Consider the following 14,375-nt stretch of genomic DNA (forward strand, 5'->3'; position numbering starts at 1 on the left):
GAAACGTGAGTTTTACTTTATATTGCATCAGATCGTGCAGTTCAAGGGTTCTGTGGAAGAGAGGCTCGTTCTCCTTCCTTAGGCTATGGTTTGATGTAAGATCGGTTTCATTGGAACCCCTTAGATGTTGGATAAGTTTTTGCAACTGGTCTCACGGTCATTGGTGGTCGGAGCAAGCGGCACGATAAAAAATACAGCCGCTGCTCCTGTCTGAGCGCGAGCTGGGATCAGCCTTAATGCGAGGCTTCGTCTGGGCTACTCAGGCCACGGTTTGGGCTGAATTTTGTCTCATAGAAACCTCTAGATGTTGGCTATAAGTGAGAAGTGGTTTGAGGGAAAAATAAGGTTGGAGTAGGGAGAACGATTTGTTTTGGCCGAGTCGCTCACCTGCGCGCGCGAGTACAGATGATGCTTGGTGTTTGGGTTTGTTCTCCACCTACGGTGCATGGTTTGGGTTGGTTCTTAGCTTTTTGGAAAGGTCTCGAAGTGTTCTAGCCAGTGATGGTGGATCTCCGGCCATTGGGTGGCCGGAGATGTCCGGAAACAAGCTGTAAAGCCTGCTGCTCACGGCCGAGCCGAGGGAAAGAAAGGGGGAATCAGGTTATGGGTTTTGGTTGTTTCCCGGGTTGGGTTGGGTTCCGGGTCGGGTCTGTAGGGTAGTGGGTCGGGTCAAGTGAGTCCGGGTCCGGGTTAGGTGGGCCGGGCTCGAGTATTTTAATTTTAAAGTGTTTAATGTTTTAATTGATTTTTGGACCAATTAATTTGAAATAAAATTATTTGGGTCTCCAAATAATTTTATTTGGGCTTTCAAAATTATTTTTAAGTTATCCCGATGATTTTTATGGGCTTGTGGGCCCATAGGAATTTTTGGGTCAGTCAGTGATTTTATTGGACCAGTCCAGGAATTTTTATGAATTAATTAGATATTGGGCCTAAATATTTTTATTTAAGCCCAATAACATTTAAGTATTTTATTTTATTAAAAATTATAATTTTTAAAATTATTTATTAATTATGGGCTTTAAGTTAGTTAATGAACTTTAAGTCAGTTAAGGGGTTTAGTAGAGAGACCAGCAGTCTGGACCAACCCATGAAAAATAAATAAGTCCGAAATATATATTTAATTATTTTATGCATAAAGTTTATATTTTAAGTATAAGTATATTTATTATGAAAATAAATTAAATATATATTACGGACATATTTTCAGTTCATGCATTCATGAAATTTCTTATGCATATAATTATGTAAATGATGAACAATAAAATATTTTGGTGGAAATTGAAGTATATGTGACATAGGGGTGGTTTTCCACCATATGATTCGGTAGTTTTACTACCATAGGGGTGGTTATCCACCATATGATTCGGTAGTTTACTACCATAGGAGGTGATTTATCACCGCCATCGTACGTTGGTTCAGGAGACTGATCAGTCGACACATGAGCGTCACACTTACGGATAGGACCATCTTCAGGTTTCAAAAGCATTGCTCAATTATGTTATATATGATGAAGAAGTAATATGTTTATGATTATGGTTATGATTCAGTTTATGATTCAGCAGTTTTATTATGTGATGAAAATATTTCCATGCATGCTCATGTACATGTATATGTATTAGTAATTATGTGATGCATTATTTTTAACCTTGTTATAAAGGATTAGACATGTTGATCCCCTAGGCTCACTACGCTTATATGGTGCAGGTGAGCATGATGACATTTATGTAGTTCCTACCGATGGTGAGGACTTATGAGCTCACGGAGCAGTGGACCCCGTGACCGTCGCAACTATTTAGTTTATTATGCTGAATTTTGAAACATGTTTTATTTTATTATTGTTTCCGCATATGAGATTTTTCAGCAGCATTGTTTATTATTTTAAACTGATGCATGAAACATTTTTAAGGATTTATTTATTTAATATTTTTCAGGTTATTTAAGAAAAAGTATGTTATTTTTATATACATATATGTATGGGCATGTATGTATAGTAGTATTATTTTAAAAAAAAAAAATTTCCGCATTTATTAGTAGTAGGCGTTTCAGATTTTCCTCAGCGTATGGGTTCTGCTAGTGGATCGGGATCACAGGTTGGATCTCAGGCTTCTAATTTTCCACGTCAGCAGCCAGCACCACAGAGTTCTTCTGGTTACCGCCCACAGACTCAGGGGCAGGTATTTGCTCTGTTTAGGATCAGGCTACTGAGGGAAGCGATCGCATGTTGTCAGGTACCTTTTTGTTATGTGGTATTCCTTGTTTTAATTGATACTGGAGCATCGCATTTTTTTATTTCTAGTCGCTTTGTTAAGAGACATAGATTACCTTATGTATCATTAGATATGGATTTAGTTGTATCTACTCCGCTGGAGCAGAAGGTAGTGACTAAGCGTCTAGTGATGGGTTGCCTTCTAGAGTTTGAGGGTAATATGTTATCGGCTAATTTGATGATATTAGCGATGACAGATTTTGACTGTATTTTGGGAATATATATGCTGACTTTGTATCATGCTACTGTGGATTGTTATCAGCGTCTGGTATAGTTTCATCCTGCTGAGGGTGATAGCTGGTACTTTAATGGTGAGGGTGCGCGACCTCTGATGCCACTTGTTTCGGCTCTGAAGGCATGTCATGTCTTAGAGTCAGGTGGGGAGGGCTACCTCATCTATGTAGTTGATATGTCCATGAGTAGTACGGGTATTAATCAGTTACCGGTTGTCAGCGAGTTTTCTGATGTATTCCCTGATGAGATTCCTGGTTTTACTCTGGTTCGAGAGGTTGAATTTGGTATTGATATAGTATCAAAAACTACGCCTATATCCTGAGCACCTTATTGTCTGCCACCGTCAGAGATGAGGGAATTGAAATAGCAGTTACAGGATCTGCTTGATGAGGGATATATTCATCCGAGTGTTTCTCCGTGGGGAGCACCTGTGTTATTTTTCAAGAAAAAGGATGGATCGATGCGATTGTGTATTGATTACAGGCAATTGAATCGTGTCACCATCAAGAATAAGTATCATTTGTCACAGATTGATGATCTGTTCGATCAACTACAGGGTACTTCTGTTTATTGATAAGTGCATTTTGTGCACTTAATTTGTGTTGATATTATTAGATAATTGTTGGTTTCGAGCAGAATTACGTGGAAGTTTTTGTTGTTTTTGTTAGATGTCAGGAATTTCAAGAAATAATGATTTTATGATGAATGGAACCAAAGGAGTCAAGAAAAGAGCGAAGCAAGCGAAGATAGTTCATAATTTGAAGAGCAAAAGAAGCCAATACAGCGAGTTATGCACGCCCGCGCCTGATGTGGCACGCCCGCGTGTCAACTAAAGAGAAAAGCCGAAATTCGGTCAGAAAGCTATGCGCGCCCACGCATAACTGACGCGCGCCCGCGCGTGGATTGGAGTTTCAAAGATCGAGACAGGGTACTATGCGCGCCCGAGCCTGGTGTGGCACGCCCGCGTGTCGCGGTCTGTAGGATGAGTGTTGTGTGTATTTTTGGAAATGTTTTGGATATTTTGGAATCAGTTTTTGACGAATTGTGGGGGCATATTTAAGGGTTTTCAGACCTAATTAAAAGGGTTAGCCGCCAATACACAGAAGAATCCGGAGAGAAAAGTTCTTGGACGTTTCGATCGAGATTTGGAGTTGCTTGGAACGAAGACGAAGACTTTTCGACCGGACACGAAAGAAAGACTACGGCTTTGTTATTCTTACTTTACTTATTTCTTTTGAGTTGAATTATGTTTGAATTTAAAAACATGAGTTTTGTTGCTATGAATTTTATCATGAACTAAGATTTTAAGTCTAGAGGTTGATGTAGCTTGGTCAAGACAATATTTATGAATTATTGATTTTAATGAATTGAGTTCTTCTAAATTAATTGTGATTCTAATTTTGAAAGTCTTTTCAATTTATTGGCCATAAATTGATTTGTTATATTTATTCAGAATCCGGCACTCTGGAGAGGGGATTTAGAATAGGATCAATAGAATTTGCACTGTTAATTGTTTATATGACTCGGGAGAGCTTATAGCTTTAATAGAGCCTAAAAAGAACATTATTTTACACATATCATTACAAGTAGATTTTGAATAGGGATATTGAAATCGATCCGTAATTGATACATTCTATTTGACACTCGGGAGAGGAAAATAGTATAATATATGTGTTCTTGGTTATTAATTGAAATGAACTCATGAAAATAGATTGATTAGGATTGAATATTTTCGAGACCAGGTGAAATCAAACCTCTAGACTATTTTTCTCTGATTGATAAATCTTTTTAAGATTGTGTTTGTGCGCGCTTTTCAACCTTCTCATTTATTTAATTTGTCAGCATCCTTCTAAAGTTTAATTTTATAACTAAAATTAAGACTATTTTAATTACAAGTATTAAATATTTTCAAATTACTCTCCGTGGGATCGACACTCTCTCTTTCACTATACTAAAACTTGACACTCGTACGCTTGCGAGTAATTTTCACAACAAGTTTTTGGCACCGTTGCCGGGGAATAATTTTGATTATTTTTTTAGTCTTGTTACCAATTAGTCGAAGTTTTAATTTAGAGCTTTTCTTTATTTTGATTTAAGTAATAATAAATTTCTATTGTTCTTAATTGCAGTTTATGCGAAGATCTCAAAGTGCGAATTATTTGCTCTTTGACCCAGAGATTGAACGAACTGCATGAGCTTTGAGAAGAGCTAGGAGGGAAGAACAAATTAACATGGCTGAAGAAGATGTCAATGAATTGCCCTTGATGCCAATTAGAGACCATTTCAGGCCGACGATCCAGGCTCACTATTCTGGAATCGCTCGAGGGACAATAAATGCCAACAACTTTGAGTTGAAACCGGCCTTAATCAACATGGTTCAGCAGAACCAATTCAATGGAACAGCCACATCGGATCCTCATTTACACTTGCGCACTTTTCTAGAGATCACTGATACTGTTAAAATAAATGGTGTTTCTGAGGATACAATACGCTTACGTTTGTTTCCTTTTTCTCTCAGGGACAAGGCACGGAGTTGGCTACAGTCATTGCCGCTAGGACGCATAACAACTTGGGAGGGCATGGCTGTGAAATTCTTAGAGAAATTCTTTCTACCATCAAAGGCAACCCAGCTGAAGATTGAGATCAGTACCTTTCAACAGCATGATTCAGAACAGCTATACGAGGCATGGGAAAGGTACAAAGATTTGTTAAGGCATTGTCCTAATCATAATTTTGCAGATTAGGAAGAAATAGAGTTTTTCTACAATGGACTGAATACGCCTACAAGAATGTCTGTGGACTCTGCTGCTGGAGGTACCATATTTGCCAAGGACCCCATTCAGGCTTATGATATGCTGGAACAGATGACTATCAATAGTTATCAATGGACATCTGAACGTATGGGAGTCAAGAAAGGAGTGTACAGTGTGGATCCTCTTACATCCATTACGGCACAGCTATCTGCATTGAGTACACAAGTTGCCTCTCTGAACAAGGTAAATATCGCAGAACCTGCAGGTATGTCGGTTGCCATAGAAGAATCTCATCCTCTTGAAGAAGCTCAATATATCAATCCCAGAGGCTATGGAAATTATCGAGGTAACCCCCCTCCTAATACTTATCATCCTGGTTTACGTAACAATGAAAACTTTTCTTATGCCAACAACAAGAATGTGTTGAAACCCCCTCCGAGATTCAATACAAATCAAGGGGAAGGTAAAGCGTCGTTGGAAGATGTGGTGTCTACATTTGTTACTGAATCTAACAAGCGGATGTCGAGGACTGAAACTCGACTGGACAGCATGGAGACACACATGTGCAGTTTGGGAGCTATGATGAAATCTATGGAAACACAAATTGGGCAGCTTGCACATGCTTTGAAGGATCAGAACAGAGGATAGTTTCCCAGCAATACTGAAGTGAATCCAAAAGAACAGTGCAAAGCAGTTGAGTTAAGAAGTGGAAAGAAGTTAGAGGCGAAAGAGCAGAGCAAAGCCAAAGAAAGTAAAGAACCAGTGACTGAAGAAAGTGTAGTTGAAGAGCCCAAGAAGGAAGCTGAATGTAAACCGATGTACAAGCCACAACTTCCTTATCCACAGCGGTTCAAGAAGAAGGCACTTGATGAGCAGTTTTCTAAGTTCCTAGATATCTTCAAGAAGATACATATCAATATTCCATTTGCAGATGCCTTGGAACAAATGCCTAATTATGCAAAGTTCATCAAAGATGTCATGTCCAAGAAGAGGAGATTGCAAGACAATGAAGTTGTGAATCTGACAGAAGAATGTAGTGCAATCCTGCAGAAAAAGTTGCCCCAAAATCTTAAGGATCCAGGGAGTTTTACTATCTCTTGTTTTATTGGTAGTTCTAAGGTAAATAGAGCTTTATGTGATTTAGGAGCAAGTATAAATTTAATGCCTTTTTCTGTTTACAGGACTTTGGAGCTTGGAGAATTCAGGGCGACCAACATCACATTACAGCTGGCTGATCGGAGCATCACATATCCACGAGGTATTGTGGAGGATGTTTTGGTGAAAGTAGACAAATTTATATTTCCAGCAGACTTTGTGATTTTGGACATGGATGAAGATGAAGAAACTCCCTTGATTTTTGGGAGACCTTTTCTCGCTACTGCACTCGCACTGATCAATGTCCATAAGGGAGAGCTCACACTTCGTGTTGGTGGTGAAGCTGTGATTTTCAACATCTATCACACCATGCGAAGCCCAAATGAGGTAAGTACATGTAAGATCATTGAAACTATTGATTCTCATAATTTTTTATCATGTGCAGGAAGTACAGACCCGCCCGAAAGATGTTTGGTGGCGGATGAGTTGGTTGATAAGGAAGAGGATTGGGAGTTACATGAACAAAAAGTATTCCTAGACAGCGCTCCGAAAGAAAAAATGGTGAGTTCTAAGGAAGCTGAAGCATTGGAAAATAGTGCACCTGAGGTATCCCCTGAAACTCATGATCTGAAAGCATTGCCTGCGCACCTATGTTATGAATTCCTTGGTGAAAATTCTACTTGTCCTGTTATTATATCTGCTCATTTGTCTGCTGTAGAAAAAGATAAGTTGTTGCGAGTTCTGAGAAATTTTAAAACTGCTTTAGGATGGTCAATTTCTGACATTAAGGGTATTAGTCCAACAATTTGCATGTATAAAATTTTGATGGAAGAGTCTTATACCCCTTATGTTGATCATCAGAGGCGGTTAAATCCCGCTATGAAGGAGGTAGTTAAGAAAGAAGTGTTAAAGTTGTTGAATGCGGGAGTGATTTATGCTATTTCTGACAGTAGTTTGGTATCTCCTGTTCAAGTAGTGCCTAAGAAGGGTGGGATGACTGTGGTTAAAAACGAGAATAATGAGTTAATCTCCACACGTACAGTAACTGGATGGCGAGTTTGTATAGATTATAGGAAGTTGAACAAAGCTACTCGTAAAGATCATTTTCCACTTCCTTTCATTGATCAAATGCTTGATAGACTTGCTGGTTATTGTTATTACTGCTTCTTAGATGGGTATTCAGGTTATAATCAAATTTCCATAGCACCGGAGGATCAGGAGAAGACTACTTTTACATGTTCCTATGGCACGTTTGCTTTCAGGAGGATGCCGTTTGGACTGTGTAATGCACCTGCAACTTTTCAGCGGTGTATGATGGTGATCTTTGCCGGTATGGTGGAGGACGTGATGGAAGTGTTTATGGATGACTTTTCAGTATTTGGTTCCTCTTTTGATCATTTCTTGCATAATCTGTCGCTTGTTTTGCAGAGATGCCAAGAAAAGAATTTAGTGCTCAATTGGGAAAAATGTCACTTTATGGTTCAAGAGGGCATTGTCCTTGGACATAAAGTGTCATCCAATGGATTAGAGGTAGATCGAGCCAAAGTGGTTGCAATTGAGAAGCTTCCACCTCCGAAGAATATCAAGGGCATCAGAAGTTTTTTAGGCCATGCAGGGTTTTATCGGCGTTTCATCAAGGATTTTTCTAAAATCACAAAACCCCTATGTAATTTACTTGAAAAATATTTTACATTCATTTTTGATGATGATTGTTTGCAGGCCTTTGAAAAGATCAAGACGGCGTTGACCACAGCACCCATCATGATTGTGCCGGATTGGAAGGAACCCTTTGAGCTTATGTGCGATGATAGTGACTATGCAGTGGGTGCTGTATTAGGACAGCGGAGAGATAAGATGTTTCGCGCCATATATTATGCCAGTCGCACCATGGATGCCGCGCAGCAAAACTACACTACTATAGAAAAAGAAATGCTTGCAGTAGTTTTTGCATTTGATAAATTTTGTCCATATTTAATTGGTACTAAAGTAGTTGTTTATACTGACCATGCAGCGATTCGCTACTTGTTTGCCAAAAAGGATGCCAAGCCACGCTTGATAAGGTGGATTCTACTGTTACAAGAGTTTGACTTTGAGATCAAGGATAAGAAGGGAAGTGAAAATCAAGTTGCAGATCACTTGTCGAGATTGGAGTTAGAGAATGTGAAGGAGGAAGAGAGCATAAAGGAACTGTTTCCGGATGAACAGATCTTTGAGGTAAGCTCCTATATCCCATGGTTTGCTGATATAGCGAATTTTTTGTCTTGTGGTGCTATGCCTCCAGAGTTGAATTGACATCAAAAGAAGAAGTTTTTCCATGACATTAAGTTCTACCTATGGGATGATCCCTACATTTTCAAACGTTGTGCTGATCAAGTGATTAGAAGATGTGTGGCGGGACAAGAGACAACTGAAATCTTGGAACAATGTCATTCCTCCCCCTATGGAGGACATTTTGGAGCCACCAGAACTGCTGCTAAGGTACTACAATCGGGTTTTTATTGGCCTACATTGTTTAAAGATAGTTATACCTTAGTCAAATCATGTGATAAGTGTCAACGAACGGGGAATATATCTAGAAGGCATGAATTACCCCTCTCAACTATTTTAGAAGTTGAATTATTTGATGTGTGGGGTATTGACTTTATGGGTCCCTTTCCCCCTTCTTTTGGGTACACTTATATTTTATTAGCAGTAGATTACGTTTCAAAATGGGTGGAAGCCATTGCCACTTCGACTAATGACGCTCGTGTTGATATGAATTCTTAATGTATGGAAGGCAAACACGACTATATTAAAATCGTACCCTCAATCCAATAACAAAAGAAATCAAGAAATTGCCCAATCTTGAAAACAAGTAAAAAGTTTTGGGATTAACCACCTCTAGTTTACAACGAAACTAGCAACAATTAAACACGAAGAAAACAATTGATCACAACGGGACCTTCAGAAAACCTGTTTCTGACAACCCACGAGGATAATCAATCGACAAACGCCACAAAGTTGAAGAACTTTGATAAGTTTGATTTTTTTGGGTAAGCAAAAGCTTGATAAAATTTTAGAGAGAATTTTAATTGATCAATATAAAAAATCTGAATTCTTAATTATTCTTAAAATAATGAATGTTTGTTGTATTTATAATACAACTACAAAATAATAAAAGATATCGCAAAATAATTCGAAATATAGCTAAAGATATCAAAGATATCTCCTAAAAGTTTCCTAGTAGGAATAAAACTCTCAAAAATAGAAAAGAATATCATAAATACTCATAAATCCGAAAACACACACTACACGCCGTACTATGTGTAAGTGCGGTAGCGCTGGAGCGCTTCCTGAAGTCGAAAGACGGGCGCTGGAGCGCTGGAAGGACAGTGCTGGGGAGCTGCTGGATGCGTGACTGGGGCGCTGAAGCGCCTGTTTTCAAGCGCTGGGGCGCCATCCTGACGTGAAAATCTTCAATTTCTTGATCTTTTTCCACTTCTATAGTATTATAACATCCTCCAAATTGATATTCAAGAAATCCAACTTGATTCCCATGAATTTCAAATCCTTCAACTCTCGACCATAAATCACGGAGCAAATCTTGGAACAATATGAATCTTTGAGCGCCTTCTAGATTCATATCAGACTCCTCTTCTTCAAAAAGATTTGTCCTCAAATCTTGCCCTTTATCTACAAAATTCAAACAAGATTTAGAAACTTTAAGACTAATTTCCACATTTACTAGTATACGTTGCTCACTCAAAACTATATCAAGACTCACTAAATTTCTTACACTTAAACTAAACACCTTATAACCACTCACATGCTTAAACATGATTAAAATTCCATTTAGCAAGACAAAGATCAAATTCCTCCCCTTCTTAGACCTAGTTAACCCCAACACAAAATTCATAGTTAAGAACAACCATTGTTTTCTAGGAATAAGATTCAAGCCAAATGCAGTATGCCACTCATAACTCCACTCGATATATCTCTTCATGTGATACCATAACAAATATTCATCTAACAGATTCATCCTTTTAGATCTCTCAAAATTACACTTCAAAATCAACACACATGTCCATTCATCAATTAAATCATGCAATGACGAACATATAGAGAAAAAAATTATTTTCTTTAAAAAAATACTTGCTCACATAAAATTTATAATGAACATTGCACAAGTACTTTTCAAACACATTCTCAAAATCATTAACCCATTCATGCAATTTATTAACATTTTCAAACCATAAGCACCTCGTAATCAAAAGAGATAAGAACTCATACCTTGGTGATAGTGTAGTAACTACCACATTTTCCTTACCTCGTTGGTACGTGATCAACGCTTCACTAAAAATTTTGCTATATACTAAGATAAAATCAAAGTATATCACAACAAAGTTACCCATAGATGCATGAAAAATACAACTCATCAATCCCATGAAAGTATTACGCACATTAGCTAACTCAAAAGTTAATACTAACCACTCAAGCAAATATGACTTTCCACCTATGCTATTCATGCAACACTCGCACACAACAACATAAAACAAATCACTCAATCTCATAACATACAACGATTCAAACACCTTGAGATCAAAAAGTGACTTCAACAAATCAATATGATCCAAATCAATCACTCTTGTAGTATGCAAAATTTCAAGAGACTTAAAATCACAATTTGAAATTAAAGCATATTTCATAGATATCATAGTCACAAATCTCTCAACAAAATCATTAAATCCCAACAATTGAGAATTGAGATCATACCTTTGAAAGTAGACATTTGATTGGTCTTCAACATTTAAAGTTAAATCATACCTCTCGAATGGAACAACTCTCAAATCCCTAACCTCTCCAAGGACGTGACCAACCTCATATGGAACCAACATGTGAAAACTTTTAGTATGACTTCTCCTTTGCTTCTTCATCAATGCATCACCAAAATCCTGCAAAGAAGAACAAAAAATTCTCGGGATTGAACCGGCTAAATCATGACAATGAGATAAAACCTCTTTGTACAAAAGTACTTTAGGGATTTTATTCATTTGAACAAAATTTTCATCCTCACAATTTTTGACCATAATATTTTTTTTTTCTTGGTCTCTTTCCTTTCTTTTCTTTCCTCTTTTTTTTTTTTCTCTCAAAGGCCATCTCACTCTTTTGAACTCTTTTTTCGACCTTAAAGATTTCTTTTTCTTTTTCTATGGCTATCTCACTTTTTTCATCACTTTTTTTTTTCAGCCATATCACTCAAAATTTCAAATCCCAATTGATCCTCAAGAAATTCTTTTGGATTCAATTGAATTGCAGGATTATAAGACTCATCCAACAAATTACTAGTCCCACTATGAAAATTCATAAGACTCTCATCTACAACAAAAATATTAGATGAATCTTCAACACATACAAAATCATCTACCACTTTACATTCTCCAACACTTAAATCACTATCAACCACACCATGCAAAATAGAATATTTTTCATCAATCCGTTCACCTTCCACCGCACAAATTTCAACACTCACATCCTCAATCAATGAAGTTTTATCAACATCAATTTTCTCAATCTCAACTTCAACTTCACATTTAGATTCAACCTTCACTACAACATTAGATTCAAGCTCTACACGAGAATCCACCACTTTCATCATAGCCTCATTAAAACATTGGCTCATATCATGCTTATCTTTTCTACGACACCATAAACATGCAATATCAAAGGTACTAGAATTTGAAAGTTTAGATGTACCTTGATGTTCACGTTTGGAAGATTCACAGTGATTAGGAGCAAAACGTTTCCGCATAGCTCTCTTCATCTCATCCTATGTAGAAATAGGACTCATTCCATGTCTTTTCCTATTCACTACCACTTTATCCCACCAAGTGCAAGCATAGTCGATAAACTCTTGTAAAACAAGTTTAAACTTCCTAGCTTTAGAAAAATCACGACCTTCAAATAAAAACTCTACCCTTTTCTCCCACTTCAAATACGACTCCGAATCTGAATAACCATCAAACGATGGAATTTTATTTTTCTTAATCCTATCCAAATAATATTCAAAATTTTTTTCTCCACGACAACCATCATCATCTCTTCTCTCTCTCCTACTACTATCATACCCATATAATCTTTTTTCACTCTTCCTATACTCATCAAAGTTTCTTTGAAACATTGTACCTGCAAGAAAAAAAGTTAGTAATAAAATATCCTCACCCAAATTCTCACTAGTCACTCCAAAAAAAATCACTCAATCACTCCTTTTTTTTTCACTCAAAATATATGGAATAACTTATGCTTTATGATTTTAAATATCAAACTCACAAGTTCAAAACTTGTAAACACTTGCCAATCGACCCATGTAGATTGCACAAAAACAAGAAATTGACTTTATGAAGATTGAAATAAACTTGGCACCCAAGACTCACAAGACACAAGAAATTATGACCACAAGTTATTTTGATTCCTTTTTTTTTCGACAATTTCGGTCTTTACTCTTTTTTTTTGACCGATTTGAAATATCTTTTTTTTTAATTTTTGATTTATAACTTGTAGTACAAGACATGAGACTTGGATAACAAGTTTGAAAGTAAAGACACGGAAATTTGATATAAGATAGATGAAGAACAAAGAATGAAGGATGACGAATGACGAACACGAAGAACACGAAGAACAGATGACGATAAGATACTTAGTTGATTCAAAACCTTGGCTTTGATACCAAATGATATGAATTCTTAATGTATGGAAGACAAACACGACTATATTAAAATCGTACTCTCAATCCAATAACAAAAGAAATCAAGAAATTGCCCAATCTTGAAAACAAGTAAAAAGTTTTGGGATTAACCACCTCTAGCTTACAACGAAACTAGCAACAGTTAAACACGAAGAAAACAATTGATCACAACGGGACCTTCAGAAAACCTGTTTCTGACAACCCACGAGGATAATCAATCGACAAATGCCACAAAGTTGAAGAACTTTGATAAGTTTGATTTTTTTGGGTAAGCAAAAGCTTGATAAAATTCTAGAGAGAATTTTAATTGATCAATATCAAAAATCTGAATTCTTAATTATTCTTAAAATAATGAATGCTGTTGTATTTATAATACAACTACAAAATAATAAAAGATATCGCAAAATAATTCGAAATATAGCTAAAGATATCAAAGATATCTCTAAAAGTTTCCTAGTAGGAATAAAACTCTCAAAAATAGAAAAGAATATCATAAATACTCATAAATCCGAAAACACACACTACACGCCATACTGTGTGTAAGTGCGGTAGCGCTGGAGCGCTAGGATGTCAGCGCTGGAGCGCTTCTTGAAGTCGAAAGACGGGCGCTGGAGCGCTGGCAGGACAGCGCTGGGGCGCTGCTGGATGCGTGACTGGGGCGCTGAAGCGCTTGTTTTCAACCGCTGGGGCGCCATCCTGACGTGAAAATTTTCAATTTCTTGATCTTTTTCCACTTCTATAGTATTATAACATCCTCCAAATTGATATTCAAGAAATCCAACTTGATTCCCATGAATTTCAAATCCTTCAACTCTCGACCGTAAATCACGGAGCAAATCTTGGAACAATATGAATCTTTGAGCGCCTTCTAGATTCATATCACGTGTTATAGTAAAATTTCTATAAAAGAATATCTTTACGAGGTTTGGAACTCCACGAGCAATAATCAGTGATGAAGGTACACACTTCTGTAATAAAATTTTTAATACCTTGCTCACTAAGTATGGTGTTAGGCATAAGGTGGCGTGTGCATATCATCCGCAAACCAATGGTCAAGCGGAAATTTCTAACTGCGAAATCAAGCAAGTATTGGAGAAGACAGTAAAGACGAATAGAAAAGACTGGGCAATCAAGCTGGATGACGCGCTATGGGCCTACCGCACCGCGTTTAAAACACCGATTGGGATGTCGCCGTATAGGTTGGTGTTTGGTAAGGCATGTCATTTGCCTTTGGAGTTAGAGCACAAAGCGTTTTGGGCTTTCAAGAAGTTGAATATGGATATCGATGCATCTGGGGAGTTAC

At 37.3% G+C, this 14,375-nt stretch overlaps 1 non-coding gene across 1 annotated transcript; it reads right to left on the reverse strand.

The window, feature by feature from the left end:
- Window positions 1-5,131: 5,131 nt before the first annotated feature.
- LOC140885935 (small nucleolar RNA R71) lies at window positions 5,132-5,237 on the reverse strand. The gene has a single exon (XR_012151347.1). It is a non-coding gene; the product is annotated as a small nucleolar RNA R71 (small nucleolar RNA).
- Window positions 5,238-14,375: the final 9,138 nt, after the last annotated feature.

This window comes from Henckelia pumila, chromosome 2, assembly GCF_033568475.1.
Source record: "Henckelia pumila isolate YLH828 chromosome 2, ASM3356847v2, whole genome shotgun sequence".
In the NCBI taxonomy this organism is placed as follows: Eukaryota; Viridiplantae; Streptophyta; class Magnoliopsida; order Lamiales; family Gesneriaceae; genus Henckelia; species Henckelia pumila.